Genomic DNA, 20,801 nt, shown 5'->3' with positions numbered 1-20,801 from the left:
TGGAGACTTTCATTGGATTTATTAGTGTATTTGAATCAATTCTGTGAAGGATTGCAATGCACAGAAACAGGCCTTTTAGCCCTGAATTCATGTAGTTGTTTATGTTCCAGACAAATCTTCTCTCTCCACACATGTCAGAAAATTTTGGAGGCACTCTGGAGCTAGGCAGCATCTGTGGGGAGAGACGTACAGTCAACACCTCAAGTCAAAGACCTTGCTGTTGCACTTTCCACAGGTGCTGCCTGACCTGCTTAGAACTTTCCCCTCCTCCCACCCCCCAACCCCAATTTCTGGTTTCGTTTTCCAGCATCTGCGGGTTTTTATTTTAATTTTCACACCCGCACATTGTCTGATTCCGCTTTCCCTGATAGGCTTATTTTATAGGAGAAATGGGAGCAGGAGTCGACCATTGAGCCTGCTCCGCCATTCAATAAGATCGTGGCTGATGTGGCCGTGGACCTGCTCCCTACAATCTTTAATTCTCCCACAATTCAAAGTATGTCTATCTCTGCATCAAATCCCTACAGTCTAGTGATGCAGCCTCTTCTGTTCCCTTGGGCACAGAATCCCTTCTGCTTGGGAGAATTTAGTTTCCTTTTTCATTCACCTCAGCTGTTCCTTGTACAACTTCCCCATCCTGAACTGCCTTCCAGGTGGAAAGGTTTCTCTTGAATTCCCAACTGGATATCTATTGATCCATAGAGCTCAGATGAGTTTATGAGAGAGAAAATGATAGACACTTCAGTGAATGGAATAATGATGTGTGGGAAGTAAAACTACAATTATATGTGAATAATATTTGTGCTATAAATAAGATTAAATATTATGGACAGCATTTGTCAATTCACACCCTTCTGTAACTTTTAAATATTGCTAACCATATCTTTATCGCCTCAAATTTAATGTCAAATGAATTTTGGACTTGTTCCTCAGATTCTGAAGTTCAACTTCAGAATGGTGAATGCCAGCAACACTCCCCTCGGATTCTCCAACATATTTTGACATTGCACTAGACCCCAGCATCCATAGATTTTCTTGTTTTGTGTTTTGCTCGGAGTTTGCTCTCCATCCACATCTTGTCCCTGCCTTCACTGGTTCTGTTTTAAGGAGATTTGCCCTCTATCTTTCTTTTTGCCTAATCCCTTCAACCCTTAAGGGTTTTTTGATGCATATCCAGTCATGTCTTCCATCTCATCTTCATAAATTTGAAACGTGGAGATGTAATCTATTGGGATCCTTGATTTTAACCATATATAACAATTACAGTACAGAAACAGGCCATCTCGGCCCCCCTAGTCCCCTGATTTAAGTGATCTCCACTAGTCCCACCTACCTGCTCCCTGTCCATAACCCTCCAATCCCCTCACATCCAGGCACTCATCCAATCTTCTCTTAAATGACAAAATTGACTCTGTTGCAACAACCTCTTCAGGAAGGTCATTTCACTCAGCCACCACTCTCAGAGTGAAGCAGTTTCTTCTAAACTTTTACCCCCAACCCTTAACTTATGACCCCTCATTCCAATCTCACTTCCCCTCGTGGAAGAGCCTATTGATATCTATCCCCCTCATAATCTTATATACCCCTATCAAATCCCCCCTCAACCTTCTACGTTCCAATGAATAAAGACCCAGTCTACTCAATCTTTCCTTGTATTCTAGATACTGCAATCCAGGCAACATTTTAGTAAATCTTCTCTGCACCCTCTCTGCCATTATTTTTATTCTTTTGAGAATAATTTAACACTTCGAGCCTTACATATTTCCCAATACTTTTGATACGGTACAGTTTTCCTGTTTACTTTCCATTCTTCTATTCTTAAAACCAGTCACGGAAGAAAATGCAAAGGGAAGTTCAGGAGATCCTGGATTTTACATTTGTTATGGGAGGGAAGGTCCATTGTTGTGGGAATAGAAAGGGGGAGTTGGCCTAATCGTAAGAGGCATTGATAGGGTGGGCAGTAGAAATCCTTTCCCCATGGTAAAAGTGTTACATACTCCAGCACTTTGTGTACTGCACTGCAATCACAGCGTCTGCAGACTTCCCTGTTTAACACACTAGAGGACAGGTGCTTAAGGTAGTGGTACCTGGAATAGGCTGCCAGGAGGAGTAGTGAAGGCAGATCTGAGGCTTTTTGCATTTGAGGCTTCCAGATAAACACACAAATATTATGGGGATCTTGGGATATCAAGAGTAAGTTGAAGATTTTTAGTTTAATTTAGATATTGTGTTCGTCACTGACACGTGGGCTGAGGAACCTGTTCCAGTGCTGTACTGCTCATTGTTAAAGCTTTTCCAATGAAGTTTGCCTGAAGCAGGTGTTGAGTGAAGGAGAGAGCCCCCGTCCATGGCCCTGATGAGGAAAATGGCTGTCAATACGAGGGTCCCAAAGGGAAAGCTGTTTTAACAGCTGTGTTTTTCAGACATACAGCATGCAAAAGGCCATTTCGTGCTGCCCAATTTACACCCTATTAACCTACAACCCCTGGTACGTTTCGAGCCCTCGGTGAAACCCCATGCAGATACTGGGAGAATGTGCAAACTCCTTACAGACAGCGTGGGATTCAAACCAAGGTCATGATCGCTACACCAACTGTGCTGCCCCAGATGTTTCTCCTCATCTGCCTCCAAATCAAGAGAGACAGGGTGTAGGGCAGCACAGAACCGTAACTTCCAGTGCTAAGAGAAATAGACATGGTCTGTAGAAAGCCCTCAGTCAGCTAAAGTACTTTCAACGATTCTAGTTGTAAGCGACACAGTTTGCACAATGCTGTTACCCAGATTGTCCCCATGACTCGTGTGCATTTTCTCCAGGGGCTCTGGTTTCCTCCCCCATTCTATGGGATCAGCAGGTTAATTGGACATGTGGGTATATTTGTGGGGCATGGGCTTGTGGGCTAGAATGATCTGTTACCATGCTGCATCTCTAAATTAAAAAATATTAATTAAGTCAAATTAGTTGAGCTCAATTATCAGGTATAACACATTTTTGATCCAGTGCTGGTAAGAAATCAGGCTCCATCTCCCCTTTCTTCTATAATGTACCTGTTCTTCCTCTCCCATCCAAGAGCAGGGAAAGAGAAAATGGGCCCTTTAATCTGGCAGCAGGCAAAAGCGAGTTAGCTTATTTTATCTGAGGGAAGAAATTTTACAAGATGTCATTAAAGAGAGTAACTCACACAGCAAAATGAGTCTTGTTATCTTGTGCCTTGTTCCTGCAATGTAAGCAGAAGGTGCTGGCAACACTTGTATGAGACCATACATTTAAAATAATAGGCTTTCTATCAAATGGTCTGACTAGATGGCAATTTTCTCAGGTGCATCTATTTCAATGGTAGGAAATGCAGATGAGCTTAGAGTGTGGAGCGGCGTGTGGAATTAGGGTATTGCGGCCATCAGTGAAACATGGTTGCAGGAGGGGCAGGGCTGGTAGCTCAATGTTCTGGGCTTCCATTGTTTCAGACACGAGAGAACTGTGGGGGGGGGGGGGGGGTGGGGGGAGATTAAAGGGGGAGGAGTCGCATTGCTCGTCAGGGAAAATATCATTTAAGCCAGAACAGAGGGCTCATCTACTGAAGCTACATGGATGGAATTACGGAACAAGAAAGGTATGACCACATTCATGGGGTTGTATTATAGACGGCCCAATAGTCAGTGAGAATTGGAGGAGCAAATCTGTAGAGAGATAGCAGACGGCTACAGGAAACAAAGTTGTGATACAGTACATTTCCGGTTATCTAAAAAGCTTGGGACCGGACTTTTCTTGGTTAACTGGATTTTTCAGGTAACTGAATAATGACTTTAAGCAGTCCCGTAGCATCAGCAGAACACTCGTGTCAGTTAATGGAAGGTCAGCCATTGCCGATCCCTGAAACCTCCCCATTACCGTCGCCGATCCCCCAACACCTCCCCACCGGCATCATCCATCCTGCCCAGGAGGCCGCTCTCCTGGTTGACACCAGGACAGTGGAGAACCAAGAAGAGTGGAGGTTAAAAAAGAAATGGAAAGAGAGAAGGGAGTGATTTACCTGAAACGAGGACACTCTCCCCATGTACTGCCTGACCTGCCGATTTCTTCCAGTCACTCACTGTTGGCTTGAAATTCCAGCCTGCTTCTCTGAGCCAGCATCTAGCCATTCAGAATCTGTCATCTTGGCTGGTTCTGAGCTCTGTTATTACCAAACTAGCACTAACAGTGCATCAGAGCCCCACATGAACACGTCAGGTGAAAGAAATTTTCAACTTGTGACATTATGTCGCCACTGAAGAAAAGTTCAGATAGTTAAACTTTTCAGTTAACCTATTTTTTTCAGATGATCAGAAACATGTACTGTAGTAGATTTTAACTTTCTATATATTGGCTGGGACTCCCATACTGTAAAAAGGGCTGGACAGCTTGGAGTTTGTTAAATGTGTTCACAAAAGTTTTCTAAATCAATATTTTGAGGAACCAACTAGAGAGATTCAAACGCTGGGTCTCCTATTAGGGAATGGGACAGATGACTTAAGTTTATGCACAGGAACATCTTGGGTCCAGGATCATAATGGCATTAGTTTCAAGTTAATTATGAAGAAGGACAGGTCTAGGCCTCTGTTTGTGATTCTATGTTGGAGAAAGGCCAATTTTGGGAAAATGTGAAAGGATCTAGAATGTGTGGATTAGGAGAAGTTGTTTTCTGGCAAGGATGTGCGAGGTAAGTGGAGGACCTTCAAAGGTGAAATTTTGAGCGTACAGAGTTTGTATGTTTGTGTCTGGATTAAAGGCAAAGTAAACAGGCATAGAGGACCTTGGTTTTCGAGGGACATTGGGATCTGGTTCAGAAGAAGAGAGAGGAATATAGCAGGTATAGGTGACAAGGAGCAAATAAGGTACTTGAAGAGTATAAAAAATGCTAGAAAAACCTCAAGAAAGAAATCAGGAAGGCTGATTTGCTTCAGATGTGAAGATAAATCCGAAAGGTTTCTACAGGTATATTGAGCAAAAGGATAGTAAGGGGAAAAATTGGTCCCCTTGAAAATCAGAGTGATTGGCTATGAATGGAGCTAGTTGATGAGGGGAGATCTTAAAATATTTTTTGGATCAGTATTTACTCAGGAAACAGGCACAAAATCTAAGTAAGGAAAACAAGCAGTGAGGTTATGAAGCCTATACAGATTAAACAGGAGAAAGTGCTTGCTGTCTTGGGGCAAATAAGGGTGGATAAATCCCAAGGCCCTGGCAAGATATTCCCTCAGACCTTGAAGGAGGCTAGTGTAGAAATTGCAGGGGCTTTGGCAGAAATATTTCAAATGTCCTCAACTGCAGGTGTGGTGCCAGAGGATTGGAGGGTAGCTCATGTTGTTCAGTTATTTAAAAAAGGCTCCAAAAGTAACCCTGGAAATTATACGCCGGTGGGTCTGACATCAGTAGTTGGTAAGTTATTTGAAGATATTTCTAAGGGATCAGGTTTGCAAGTATTTTGATAGGTAGGGACTGATTACGGATGGTCAACATGGCTTTGTGCAGGGTAGGACATGTTTAACCAATCTTGGAGAGTTTTTTTGAGGAGGTTACCAGGAAAATTGATAAAGGAAAGGCTGTGGATGTTGTCTACTTGGACTTCAGTAAGGCCTTTGACAAGATCGCACATGGAAGGTGAGTCAGAAAGGTTCAGACACTAGGTATTCATGGTGAGGTAGTGAACTGGATTCGACATTGGCTGGACAGAAGAAGCCAGAGAGTGGATGATTGGTTCTCAGGCTGGAGGCCTGAGACTACTGGTCTGCCTCAGGGATCAGTCCCGGGACCATTGCTGTTTGTCATCTACGTGATAATGTGGTAAATTGGATCAGCAAGTTTACAGATGATTGGAGGTGTTGTGAACAGCGAAGGTTTTCAAAGCTTGCAGAGGGATCAGGACTAGCTGAAAAAATGGGCTGAAAAATGGCAGATGGAATTTAATTAATGCAGACAATTGTAAGGTGTTGCATTTTGAAAGGACAATCCAAGAAAGGTAAATGGTAGGGTGCTGAGTTGTGCAGTAGAACAGAGGGCTCTGGGAATACAAATACATAATTCCCTGAGAGTGGTGTTAAAGGTGGATAGGGTTGTCAAGAGAGATTTTGGCATCTTGGCCTTCATAAATCAAAGAATTGAGCTGAGGAGTTAAGATGTTATGATAAAGTTGTAAGAGACATTGGTGAGGCCAAATTTGCAGTATTGTGTACAGTTTTGGTCACCTCACTATGGGAAATATCTCAATAAGATAGGAAAAAGTGCAGAGAAGATTTACTAGGATGTTCCCTGCAATTCAGGAACTGAGTTACAGGGAAAGGTTAAACAGGTTAGAACCTTATTTCTTGGAGCGTAGAAGGATTGAAAGAAGTATTTAAAATTGAGGGATCTAGACGGAATAAATGTAGACAGGCTTTTTCCACTGAGAGTAGGTGAGGTGCGAAGTAGGTGACATGGGTTAAGGATGAAAGGGGAAAGGTTTAGAGGGAACATTGGGGGGGGAGATCTTTTTTACACAGAGTGGTTGGAATGTGGAACAAGCTTCTAGCTGAGGTGGTGAATGCAGTCTCATTTTTAATTTTTAAGAAGAATTTGGACAGGTACATGGATTGGAGGGGTATGGTTGGGGTGCAGGTCACTGGGACTTGGGAGAATAATTGTTTGTTATGAACTAAAATGGCTGAGGGCCTGTTTCTGTGCTGTATTGTGTTGAGAAGAGTATCAGGCTCGGTGGGTTCACAGAGAGACGAGTCTGGACACGAGTGTTACAATCACACATAACTTTAATGAACACACTGAGACAAACGGGAGAATGTTAAGCAGTACTCAATCATTATTTCACTTAAGCGATGATACAGACATTCACCTCAGACTCTGACAACAGTAAACCTATATTCAACCCACTCACACAATATAAACAGGGACTCTTACACACGCTCCCAGTTCCCTGATCAACGGGGGTGCAGCTCTACTGCAAGTATTAATCTATCGCAATACTATGGCTCAGCTTCAGTCAAGTCCACACCTTACCCGTGACCATTCCAGCGACGTCCACAGTAGTGATTGGCAGAGAGAATGTGATGGTACTATATACAGTGCTAATCTGTGCTTCTAGCCAATCATGACCCAAGGTGACTTAAATTAGCCAACGGCAAAGTGTGCACTAATGGGTGGCCGGAGTCCAACCTTGATTGACAGGTGATGTGACTTCTGAATAAGTTTCAGACGGGGAGGACATGTGACCATCTGCAATACCCACATTCCAGACAGGCAGGGAGGCCACGTTTCCTCCACACACAATTGTTATAGGCTTTATGGTTCAATATGAATTTTAATAGAATGGGTGATGGACCACGGAAAGGTCACCAGGAAATGTGATGGTCAACAACCAAGTCACGCTGAATGTCCATCACTCCATCAACCTTGGTGAAGTGAGAGGCAAGCAAGTTCTGATTGCTGATACATTAGCCAGCATCCATGTGGAGAGAGAGTGAATTCAGAGGTGGGTAAAATTAGAGGACATAAATTTAGGGTAAGGAGGATTTGGATGAGTTCTGAATGGGACCCCCAGAGAGATTGGTGTCCCCAGAATACACTGCCCAAGAGAGTAGGGAAGGCAGGGGACTCCCAGAGAGGGGTGTCACTGGAATACACTGCCTGAGATTGTGGGTGAAGATGATGTTTAAGAAGTATCCAGACAAGGACATGAATTGCCCAGGCATAGAGGGCTGTGGGCCAAATGCTGGAAGATGGGATCAATATGGATAGGTGCTCACTGGTCAGCATGGATTTGGTGGGCCAAATGGCCTGTTCCCCTGTTGCACGAATCTTTGACTCTAACATTATGGGTATTATTGTCTAAAGGAACAGTCTTCCTTTGAAATTAGCAAATTGTGTTAAACTGGTGACAGGCTGACTTTTCATCCTCTTTCTTCATCACCATCAGCCCACTGAGTCCTACATTAATGCTGCATTATCATCATGGAGTTGAGTAGCCCAGAAAGGGGCTCTTTGCTCCAAATTGCCCATTCCAGCTGTGATCTCTGGCTCTGTTTACCCCATCTGCCCGCAGCCCTTAACTCCTATCCCAGCGTAATTCTGTCCAAATAGCCTGAAGCACTCGGGACGAAACCTGCACTGGACAAGCTACAAACTCCCCGAAGATAGCACTGTAGGTCGGGGCCAAACCTGGGTGTCTGGAAGTGCGAGGCAGTGGCACCATTGTGCCGGCCCACCCATTCCTCTTCCTCCATCCATTCACTCGAGATTCACTGGTCTAATTCCTATGAGCAGAGGGATGTTCCTGTGGGGGAACCATTGTATTTACTGTTTGTCTGTGTAGAGCTGGCCCACCCCTTGCTGATTGTATCTGTGGCTCCTCCCCCTTGATTCCCCTAATAAAGGCAGCAATGCCATAACCCCTCCCCCAGAACCAGCTCAGGGCTCGGGTCAGCAACATGAGACGTGCCTTCTGTTTATGGTAATAAAAGCCCATCAGTTAGGTAACTTCTAGTCATTGGAGTTATTGATAGTCCATTCGTTGCATCACAAGGGCGGAGGAAGTTAGATGAATATTCCTTGGGGCTGAGCAGAATGAGGGATGATTTTATCACCTTCAAGATCCTGAGGGGGCAAAACAGGATGTTTCTACTCATTGAAGATTCTGGAACCAGGAGATATGGTTACAATGCTGATTGTATGAATTGATTCCTTCGTTTGCTGAAGAATTGCTAATAGCATTGAATGTCATACTATCCCCATTTTGGATGGTTGGGTTTGCAGTTAGTGCAACACTGTTACAGCGCCAGCGGCCGGGACTGGGGTTTGATCCTGCGTCATCTTTAAAGAGTTTGTCCATTGTCTCCATGTCTGCGTGGGTTTTCCCCAGGGGCTTTGGTTTCTGCCCACCATTTGAAACGTACCAGGGGTGGTTGGCCAATTTGGACGCCAAAGGGCCTGTTGCTGTGCTGTATGTCTAAATAATGACGAAGATCGTTGATGAGGTAGCTGAAGATGATTGAGCTTGAAAGTTGGAGGAACTTCTGCAGAATTGTCCTGAGGCTGTGATGGAACATTTCAGCACAGTAATGGGCCCTTCAGCCCATGATGTTATGCCGACCTATTCCACAACCCCCACCTCACACCCATCACCCTCCATTTTTCTTGCATCAATGTGCCTGAGTCTTTTGAATACCCCTGATGGAGCAGCCTCCACTGCCACCCCTCGGCAATGCATACCACTCTCTGATCCTACATCTTACTGTCTGCACATGCCTGGTTTGCTACATCTCAGTGTTGTTACGGATCGACGTATTGATGACAGCGAGATTGGTGATATCAAAGAGGCTGATTCCTTTTGAGGCCCTCATGAAATGGCAGACACTGGGGTCTGGAGCAGACAATCTGCTGGAGGATCTCAGCAGGTCAACCAGCGTCAGTGGGTGAAAACCAGTTCGGGTTGGAATCCTTCGTCGAGACTTCATCCCGAGTGTTGATCCCCCTCGCTGCTTGCCCCGGACACACTCGCAGCAATGTTCTTCAGCACTTGACCAGGCTAGTTTCTTCAGTCTGTCCATTTGAAATGATCTCGTGCATATTTCTAAAATTCCTTCTCTCTGCCTGTCACTCACTTGCTCTCTCCATAGACCACCCCCCCCCCGCCGCCTCATTCCTATTTTCCTATTGCCAATTTCTTTCCTCTCACCTCATGGCCAGTTACAGCCAACTTCCTGCATCCTGATCTCTCCTCTGTTGAGGGCTTTTTGCAACCAGCCGTGCACCGTAGATGCACATTCTGAGACAGGTTGGGAGAATCCGAGACCTTTGGACCATAGCTGACGGTTTGAAGGGACATAGTGAGTTGCTGTGGGCACGTTGATTATTTTTGTTAGGAGGAGGGCAGTACAGTTGGCATAGTGGTTACCACAACGCCTTTACAGCGCTAGCATTCGGGACTGGTCCTGGGTTCGTATCCCACCCAGTTGGTAAGGAATTTATATATGCTTCCCTTGACCATGTGGGTTTTTTCCAGGGGCTCCGTTTCCTCCCACAGTTCAAAACATATCATGGATATAGGCTAATGGGGTGTAAATTGGGTGGCACGGGCTCGTAGGGCCGAATTGGCCTTTTTTTTTATGTCTAAATTTTTTTTTAAATGATGGTGCTTCAGAGGGAAGATATAGTCAAGTGCACTGATACAAACAAAAACTGAGAACTAAAGGAATAGAACCAGGACTGAGCCATTCAGCCTCTTGAACCTGCTGCACCATTCAACCATATCACATTGGATCTTCTGTCACCCGCACCCCTATCCCCCAATCATTTGATTGATTAATATTCAGAAATCTATTGATCTCAGTTTAGAATAATGGAGCCTCCTTAACCTTCTGGGTAGAGAATTCTGAAGATTCACTGCTCTTTGAGCGAGGAAATGTCTCAGTCCTAAATGGCCAATCCCTTCTTCTGAGAATGTGACCCTCGGTTCTAGGGTTCTCAGCTAGGAGAAACATCTCACGTCGCTCGTGTCTAACCCTCTGGATAGAGAGAGAGATAGAGATACTGATGTCACCTCTCATTCTTCTGGACTCTGGAAAATAGCTACCAAGAATTATCAATTGCCCCCTAATTACACAGACACTTCATGCAATGCCATCCCAGGAACCAGCAAAATTTAAGGAAAGGGCAAAGTTCATTTGACACCAACACCACCTGAACCAGATTAACCTGCCTTGCAATGTCGGTGGGACTTCGATACATATGGAGACAATGGCTGTATGTTTCATTTGTGCACCAATGCTTAACTATCATTCATTGGCTTTGAAGCATGTTTTGGAGAGCTCTGAGAGTGCTTCATGGGAATCGAGAAAGCTGAATCAGATTGCCAAGCTGACTGTAATGTATAAATTCATCAGTTTGGTGTCACTTGGATTTACGTGGGCCTGGACAAGCTGCGCCTCTTTGTTTTGGTTGGAAATCACCCCATTATTCAGAAATCTCTGTCGGTCTGAAGAAGTAATTTGATTTTTATATCTTTGAAACTGCATGTGAAATAGTGTCTTCAAGGGATGTGCACACACAGGTGCTGCTAAAGGTTTCAGTCATATATTCCAAGTGTTTTAAGCAGAGTGATTGATTTCTTGCTCAAAATTGATTTAAAAAAATCAGCTCACGATCTTCTGCAACTCCTGGCACATAATGAGACTTTCGATCACACACTCGCGTACACTTGACACGCCGATGCACAGGCAATATAGTCCAAATTCATTAACTCAATTGATGGCTTTTGCTATGACATTGAATGGGGAGATGTTATTAACATCAGCACAAAAAACACAGCTATGGGGGATGTCTCTTGCACCTGTGTTGCTTCAAGTCATTGTCAAGTACGGGGTGAGGGGGGGTGGGGGTGGTTGGATTTAATGAAGGCTGAGCTCATCTTAGGACTGCAGATTGGTTGTTACAAATGGATTCTTTCTTAATTTTCAAATGGATATTTAAGATTTTGACCCAGGGAGTATCAGATGGAAAGGCTGGCATGAGAAAGGAAGAGGGCAGAGGGATCTGATAAAGAGATGCCATCCAGCACAATCCCCCTGGTAGCCATGCTCCCTCCTTCAGTAGTTAGGAGAGCAAAGTAATCAGGTGCGAGGTGCTAAGTCTTGAGGAACTGAGATACTAAGAAATGTTAAACGGGTTAGGACTTTATTCCCTGGAGTGTCAGAGAATGGTGGAGGATTTGATAGAGGTTTACAAGATTGAAGACTATAGGTAGTAAATGCAAGTAGGCATTTTCCTGCTGAGGTTGGGTGAGACAAGAGGTAGAGGACATGGTTAAGGGTGAAAGGTGACATGCGTAAAGGAAACATTAGGAGTAACTTCTTCACATAGAAAAATAGAAACATAGAAAATAGGAGCAGGAGTAGGTCATTCGACCCTTCGAGCCTGCTCCGCCATTCAACGAGATCATGGCTGATCTTGAAGTTCAGTACCCCGTTCCCGCCTTCTCTCTGTAACATTTATTACCCTTATACTGAAGAAATATATCTAATTCCCTCTTAAATCTATTTAATCAACCTGCCTCTACTGCCCTCTGTGGCAATGAATTCCACAGATTCACCACCCTCTGGGTAAAGAAATTCCTCCTCATCTCGGTCCTAAATGGTTTGCCTGTTATCCTCAAACCATGGCCCTGGGATCTGGATTTTCCCATCATTGGAAACATCCCATCTGCATCCATTCTGTCCAGTCCTGCCCGAATTTTATGTCTCTATGAGATCCCCTCTCAATCTTCTAAACTCCAGCGAGTACAATCCCAATTTGCGCAATCTTTCCTCATAAGTCATTCCTGCCATTCCAGGTATCAGCCTGGTGAATCGCCTCTGCACTCCCTCCATTGCAAGAACATCCTTCCTTAGATCAGGTGACCAAAACTGCAAACAATACTCCAGGTGTGGTCTCACCAAGGCCCTGTACAGCTGCAGTAAGGTATCCTTATTCCTATACTCAAACCCTCTTGATATGAAGGCCAACATACCATTTGCCTTTTTAACCGCCTGCTGTACCTGCATGCTCACCTTCAGAGACTGGTGTACAAGTACCCCTAGGTCTCTCTGCACTTCCCCATCTCTTAATCTATTGCCATTCAAATAGTAATCTGCCCTCCGGTTTGTATTACCAAAGTGGATAACCTCACATTTATCCACATTGTAGTGCATTTGCCATGTATCTGCCCAGTCCCCCAATTTATCCAAATCACACTGGAGCTTCCTGACCCCCTCTTCCGTGCATACAACCCCTCTTAGCTTAGTATCATCTGCAAATTTGGAGATATTACATCCAATCCCCTCATCCAGATCATTAATGTAAATTGTGAACAACTGGGGTCCCAGTACAGATCCCTGTGGCACCCCACTGGTCACCACCTGCCATTCAGAAAACGAGCTATTTATCCCAACTTTCTGTCTTCTACCTGCCAGCCAGTTTTCAATCCACATCAATACTTTGCCCCCAATCCCATGAGCCTTGATTTTGGAAGCCAGTCGTTTATGCGGGACCTTATCGAAGGCTTTTTGGAAGTCCAGGTACACCACATCCACTGGAACGAACTGCCAGATGAAGTGGTGAAAAGTGGGTCCGATTTTGATATTCAAGAAAAAAATTTGGATGGGAAGGGTATGGAGGGCTATGGTCTGGATGCAGGTCAGTGGGACGAGGCAGAATAATAGTTTGGCACGGTCGAGAAGGACAAAGGGCCTGTTCCCATTGCTGTAGTATTCAATGGAAAGGCTATCACCCCTTTGGTGGTGGATGGGTGCCAAGAGTTCTCAGAACCTCCAAAGCTTGAATAATATTCAGATTCTGGGACCAGCATTGTGAATTCATGATTTGCGGAGGACGTGGGCTAACTCGCTCTGATCCACATGGTTGATTCTGCTGAAGTACAATTACAATCACAGCCACAAGGCCCTGGTGAAAAGTGTCTTCAGTATGAGACTCCAAGTTCTCCTTGGAGAGACAGGCAGTCTTCCTTCATCTCCATCCATAAACTGCTCTGCTATCACTTAAATTGAATTGAATTGTCTATTCCCATGTTCACTGAGACACAGTGAAAAGTTTTGATTTTGCGTGCTCTGGAGGCAAGTTAACCCATACAGTAGGTTCTTTTTCTTTGGCTTGGCTTCGCGGACGAAGATTTATGGAGGGGGTAAAAAGTCCACGTCAGCTGCAGGCTCGTTTGTGGCTGACAAGTCCGATGCGGGACAGGCAGACACGATTGCAGCGGTTGCAAGGGAAAATTGGTTGGTTGGGGTTGAGTGTTGGGTTTTTCCTCCTTTGCCTTTTGTTCGTGAGGTGCGCTCTGCGGTCTTCTTCAAAGGAGGTTGCTGCCCGCCAAACTGTGAGGCGCCAAGATGCACGGTTTGAGGCGTTATCAGCCCACTGGCGGTGGTCAATGTGGCAGGCACCAAGAGATTTCTTTAGGCAGTCCTTGTACCTTTTCTTTGGTGCACCTCTGTCACGGTGGCCAGTGGAGAGCTCGCCATATAACAGGATCTTGGGAAGGCGATGGTCCTCCATTCTGGAGACGCGACCCATCCAGCGCAGCTGGATCTTCAGCAGCGTGGACTCGATGCTGTCGACCTCTGCCATCTCGAGTACTTCGACGTTTATGGTGTAAGCGCTCCAATGGATGTTGAGGATGGAGCGGAGACAACGCTGGTGGAAGCGTTCTAGGAGCCGTAGGTGGTGCCGGTAGATGACCCATGATTCGGAGCCGAACAGGAGTGTAGTGCAATAATAAAGGCACAGGGTGTGGTGACACAGTGCATCAAAGAGAGCAGGGTGTAGTGGTCACCATAATAGTGACAGAGAGGATAATGGGATTCTCCCTCCCCCTACCATCAACATGATCTACAGCAGTGGTTTTCAAACTGCCCACCTAAACTCACATCCCACCTTAAGCAATCCCTATGCCATCGGTGCTCTGTGATTAGTAAGGGATTGCTTAAGGTGGGATGTGAGTAGAAAGGGAAGGTCAAGAACCAGTGCTCTAGACCTGATTGTTACTGAAATATTTTGCTTCAGAAAAACGGTCATTGGCCCATTTCCTTTGGAGTTCTGAAACTGTGCACATAACGAGTCAATTAGGTTTGATTTAAACATTGGTTTACCAATGTTTTCTTTCCACCCATAAGCAATCCCTTACTAATCACAGAGCACCTATAGCATAGGGAATACTTAAAGTGGGATGTGAGTTTAGGAGGGCCATTTGAAAACCACTGATCTACAGGGATCATTGTCTGAAGAGGGTACACAAAATCATTGAGGATCCCTTTCACCCCACACACAGCATCTTTCAGCTGCTCCTGTCGGGGAAGAGATACAGGAGTATCAGAGCCAGCGGCACCAGGCTTTGGAACAGCTTCTTTCCACAGGCAGTGAGAACGCTGAACAACCAAAGGAATTGCTCACTGACTGTCCAAGACGCTCATATTACCAAAACAATAATTATTTATTTGTATATATGAATACTTGTTCTGCGCATGTACAGTTTGTCTGTAGGTGTGTTATGTCTGGTTGTGTGTCTGCGTGTTTTACACTGAGGACCAGAGAACACCGTTTCATTGGGTTGCACTCGTGCAATCAAATGACAATAAACTTGACTTGACCAACCTTGATGTGGCAAAGCAACTTCACCCCTTGGCAGAAAGTAATAGTGTGGCTCACAAAATAGCTTCATGGGACTCGAAATGTTTATTTTTCCCATTAATAGTACAAGTATATTAACCTATTTGGTCTCACCAATCATTTGTTCTATCCTTCCCTGCCCCCGTCTCCTCAGCAACCTGAATATTTGCAGCATTTTCCAGTTTTATTCTTGATTTATGGGGCTGCCTTCTCCAAGTTGCCCGTACACGCCAACTGTTTGCTGCCCATTCTGTCTTTGTGTGGCGGTCTATAATGCAACCTGTCAAGTCTTGGAAAAAGTGGCATGAATTTAAAGACTTTACTGCCTTAATATAAATACACTATTTCGATTTAACCTATGTTGAAGTTTACAAAATAGTATATACAGCAGCTTAAAATTAAACCTGCAGAGTCTAGAGATTCTTACCTGATGCATTGGGTCTAATCTGCAGTCAAGGCCACAGTGAACATGGATCCAAGAGGCTGCAAATGAAGTGCGGAGGTGGGGGACGAGATGATCCAATGAATGATAAGAATCTAGAGTCAATGGTGAGCAAAGCATTGGAGAGGATTGTTAAGGGACAGGAAAGGCACAGCATTCTCAGGGGCAGTCAGCATGGGCTTTGTAAGGGGCAGGTCATGTCTCACAAGCCTAAATGAGTTTTTCGAGGAGAAATTGATGTAGGTTGGGCAGTGGATGTGATGTATATGGATTTTAGTAAGGCATTGAACAAGGCTCCCCATGGTACCCTTGACATGGTTGCATACTTCCCTGGGCCTGGCGTCACGTGTGCTTGTTTAGAGTGACACACGCGAGAGGTGGTGCATATGAGCAAGCCGGCCACCGTGGGTAATGGGCAGCCACAGTCAGAGCGAGGAGTTGTGATGATGCCCGTGTGAATAAGTCAAGGTGAGTGGTGTGAAGTTCTTGCTAGGAGGAGGAAAGGAGACCGTTCAGAAAGTCTGGAAGCATTGGATCGATGGAATCTTGACTGAGTGGATTTGGAATTGGCTGGCCTACAAAAGGTAGAGCATGGTAGTGAATGGGACATAATCTGACTGGAGGTCAGTGACAAGTGGCATTCCCCAGGTTCTGTCCTGCTCTCTGTGATTTTTATAAATGACTTGGACAAAGAAGTGGACGAGTGAGGTCAGTAAGTTTGCAGATGATGCAAAGGTTGGTGGTGTTGTGAAATGTGTAGAAGGTTGTCGGATGTCACAACAGGATATCAACAGAATATGGAGTTGGATCGAGAGATAACAGATGGAGTTCAATCCAGATAAGTGTGAAATGATTCACTTGGGAAGGTCAAGCTTGAAGGTGGAGCCCATGGTCAATGATGGGATTTTTAACAGTGTAGGTGAACAAAGGGATTTTAGGGTTCATCCATTGATTCCTCAAGAGTGCCACACACGTTGATCAGGTGGTCAAAAAGGCACATTGTGGTCGCCTTCACCAGTAGAGGGGTTGTGTTCAAGAATGTTGGGGTACTGTTGCAGCTCTATAAAACTCTGGTTAGACCACACTTGGAGGATTGTATTCAGTTCTGGTCACCTCATTATAAGAAGGATGAAGATGCTTTTGAGAGGGCGAAGAGATTTTCCAGGATCTGGCCCAGAATGAGGAACAATGAAACAAGGATGGCCTAGCTATAACTTTTCCCTTTGGAGCAACAAAGGAAGAGAAGTGACTTAATTAAGATTTTGAGGGGATTAGATAGGGTGGACAGCCAGTGCCTTTTTTCCCCAGAGGGACAACAAAGGACATCTGTTTAAGGTGAGTGGAGGCGAAAAAATGTCAGAGGTAAGAATTTAACTCAGAGTGGTGAGTGCCTGGAAAGCTTTGTAAGGGGTGGTGGTGGTAGAGGCTGGTAGAACAGGGACTCTTACATTGGCACAAGGATGTAAGGAAAATAGAGGGTTATAGGTATGTGGTTGGGAAGGATTAGATTGCTCTAGTTCAGGCTTATATAGATCAGCACATCATCATGGTCCAAAGGGTCTGTGCTGTGGTGTAATCTTCTATGTTAACCTAGGGTGATTTAAGAATCGGGGCAACTTGAAGTACAAGCCACAGATGGATAGGGTTATAAAGAGAGCTTTTGGCATCTTCGCCTTCATCAAAGTATTGAGCGTAGGAATTGGGATGTTGTGGTAAAGTTGTATAAGATATTGGTGAAGCCAAATTTGGAGTATTTGTTCAGTTTTAGTCACCTAACTACAGGAAGGTTATCAATAAGGTTGAAAGAGTGCAGAGAAGATTTATTAAGATGTCACCTGGAGTTCAGGAACTGAGTTGCAGGGAAAGGTTAAACAGGTTAAAATGTTATTCCCTGGATCATAGAAGAATGAGGGGAGATTTGATAGATGTATTTAAAATTGTGAGAGGTATAGACAGACTAAATCTACACAGGCTTTTTCCACTGAGGATAGGTGAGATACAAACCAGTGCTGGAAATATGCAGAGGGACAGGCAGCGTCTGATACAGAATTAACATTTCAGATCTGGGGCCCCTAATCTTAAATCTTTAAAGATTTAAGGGGGACCTGAGGGTACAACCTTTTCTCTCAGAGGGTGGTCCATGCCAGAGGAAGCTTTAGAAGCAGGTACAATCACAACATTCCAAGGACATTTGGACAGATTTATGGGAAGGGCTTGGAAGGATACGGACCAAATTCAGGGAAGTTGAACCAGCCCAGAGTGCCAACTTGGTTTGCCTAGACTAGTTGGGCCAAAGGGCCTGTTCTGCTCTGTATCACTGTGTAATCAGAACTGTGTAAAAGGCAAAGTAGATGAAAGTTTTGTGTGTACAGCATGGGAACAGGCCCTTCAGCCCAACTTGCCCATGCCATGATTTTCAGTACATGGGGGAGGGATTGGTAGAACAGGTAATATCTCTGACTAGGTGAGACCAGGTTAAAGTGGCTGTTAGACCTGTGTATCGTGTCTTTGTCTGTGTTGCAAATAGGTCAGGGTGTATTCATGGAAATAACTATTTTATGTCCACATCACCTATCCAGTGATCCTCTGTCAATGGTACCAGTGCATGGGATGGAGACACACACACACACACACACACACACACACACACACACACACACACACACACACACACACACACACACACACACACACACACACACACACACACACCCCAGTGCCAATCTATTGTATGTATCATAGAAATATAAACCTCAGCTTCGTACTTCACATCGGAATAACAAATGCCTGTCATGGAAATACCTCCCCATATATCAGTCAAGGAGCTAGTTGGTGTTGGATATTTACCATTCTTCCTTTTTCATCTTTGGTCCATCTTTTTCTCATGGAACGACTTTGAGGAGTTGGAACATGTCCTTATCTGCAACACCCCAGAGGTGCAGAGGGCTACATAAGTACTGAGCACTACAGAGGGATAATGTGTACCACTGAACTGTGACAAAGGAGCAGTCTCTGAGATGGGTATTGCAGGAGCCCCAAAGGAATAATGAGCCAGTCTGAGAAGTAGTCAATAAATTTTCCATTGTGAATGGATTCAGTGCATTCGAAGTAGTTACTGCTCCCAGCTCTGTGTGGGCCTGACAGCATTATTTTAAATTAAACTTGTCTCTATTACTGCAACACTCAATAAATCCTGAAGCCAGGAAGGATGCTTCATCACTGGTCCAAACTCTTTCATCTCTCTTTTTGTGTTTCTTCTCAAATGTATTTTTCTAATTATCCTTCACCAGTGCGTCCATGTTTGCACATATGTGTGTGCACACACATGCCTCAGGTGTGTGTGTGTGTGTGTGTGTGTGTGATTGTGTACTGCTGCTCACACTCACAACTCACTCTGACCACTGCTCACACCCACAGCTCACTCTCCACACTACACATTGCTCACACTTGCAGCACGCTCTTTGCACGCCGCACCCTGACAGCTCACTCTGCATGCACGTGTGGGTGTGGTGGGGGTGTGAATGTGTGTGTACGTGTGGGTGGGTGGTTGTGTGCGCATATGTGTATGTGGGTATGTATGTGTGTGTGTGTGAGAGACTCTGGATGTGCATGTACATGTGCGCCAATGTGTGTGAGATGGTGCATGTTTGCGTGTATGTATGAGAGAGATAGTGTACATGTGCATGCTCATGTGCATGTAAACACATGCCACGTGTGTGCAAGAAGACTCTGGGGAAGCAAATTTTATTCATAAATCAGTCAGATTCATTATTTGTTTCTTATCCCTTTCCCCTTCCCTCCAGAGGCAGGACTCCATCTTGTGTAATGCTCCCTCAAACCTTACTATTTCTTTTTCCAGTCGATATTTGGGAAGGAGCCCTAACTGCCATGCTCCTACCTAGCTGGGTAATTCTGCATGGACAGTTCGTGCATCTGAACCTTCTTCCAACTGTCTTGGGGTGTTGATGAAGGATCCAGACCCAAAGCATTGACATTCTCTCTCTCGCACTAACTCTGCTAGACCTGCTATGCTCACCCAGGAAATTGTGTTTTGCTCCGGATTCCAGCGGCTGCACGTTCTTGTACGTCTCCACTTTCCTCCAACTGCCCCTCCACTTTCACCCTCACCTCCATTCCTCTCACCTGCCCTTCATCTTCTAAAGCCAATGAGAAAATAAATCAATAAGTGATTGCTGTCTAGATAATGATGCTTATTGACCTATACATTGTACAATTCATTTCTTTCTTGCTGCAGCCACTGTACCAAAAAAACAACAAAAATGGCTATGATATTGTACTTAATTGAATTAAAAAGAGACAATAAGTACAAAAAAAAGAGAAGGAATATTCACAGTAATCCTACTGCAAAAAAGCAATAGTACAGACAATCCTTTTATGGGATCTGGCAGTCCCTGATAACAATGGAAGGTTCAACAGCCTGATGGATCAGATCAGATATGATATAATGTCATGTAATAAAAGAGAAATGTCACATTACATCAAATTGTCTATCATAGGGAGACAAATATGTTTTCTTGCACAGCCAGATCCACACAGTTCCAGGGAACTATTGCCCTTTTTTCAGATCACATGCTGTGTAAAAAGGTCAGAACAGGAGCAAGGGTGCCTTTCCTGTTCTGATATTCTACCTCCTAGACCCCAAGTAAATTTCGCGGGATGCCTGCTGTCTAAAGGTAACTGCAGACATTCCCTGAACAATGGGCTAATGAATAGCACGTATCGATGCCGCACGTTGCAAGTCCCGCCTCTTTAATGACCGCACTCCCAGTATGCTGTCTAAACTCAAGTAGGGAAACGATCTCAAGTTTTTGTTGTTAGTGTGTGAACGACCAATGCCGAGATGTCGGACATTCTTCAGACCAGTAAAATCACACAAATTCTATCTAAAAAACATAACAGATTTGCTATTAGCCGCTTACAGTCAGAGAAAGAGAAGCAAAGGAGAGTCGTTCCCCACCCCACCCACTCTGCCCCAGAATAACAGTGACACCTGCTCAGAATTTTTTTCTTGGGAAGAAACTCTTCTTGGACCTAAAGGTGCTGGACTCCAGGCATCTGTACCTGCTGCCTGAAGGCAGCAGTGAGAAGATGTTGTGACCAGGGTGATGGGGGTCCTTTATGATGTTGGCTTCCTTCTTGAGGTAGTACCTCACAATGGGT

At 44.7% G+C, this 20,801-nt stretch overlaps 1 protein-coding gene and 1 long non-coding RNA gene across 5 annotated transcripts in view; one reads left to right on the top strand and one right to left on the bottom strand.

The window, feature by feature from the left end:
• The window catches only part of LOC138744601 (RNA-binding Raly-like protein), an 838,833-nt gene that overhangs the window by 146,387 nt on the left and 671,645 nt on the right, over positions 1-20,801 (top strand). The gene's annotated exons all lie outside the window — the stretch shown is intronic.
• Positions 3-20,745, bottom strand: LOC138743945 (uncharacterized). Of its 4 annotated transcripts, XR_011345129.1 has the most exons (6): positions 20,632-20,745; positions 19,657-19,777; positions 15,606-15,715; positions 10,378-10,527; positions 3,046-3,133; positions 3-172 (listed from the first exon to the last, which is right to left on the bottom strand). It is a non-coding gene; the product is annotated as an uncharacterized lncRNA (long non-coding RNA). The 4 variants fall into 4 exon arrangements; XR_011345128.1 differs by lacking the exon at positions 10,378-10,527; XR_011345127.1 differs by lacking the exons at positions 3-172; positions 3,046-3,133; positions 10,378-10,527 and adding an exon at positions 15,226-15,467.

This window comes from Narcine bancroftii, chromosome 10 (assembly GCF_036971445.1).
Source record: "Narcine bancroftii isolate sNarBan1 chromosome 10, sNarBan1.hap1, whole genome shotgun sequence".
NCBI classification, from domain to species: Eukaryota; Metazoa; Chordata; class Chondrichthyes; order Torpediniformes; family Narcinidae; genus Narcine; species Narcine bancroftii.
This window is presented reverse-complemented; position numbering and strand designations above follow the sequence as displayed.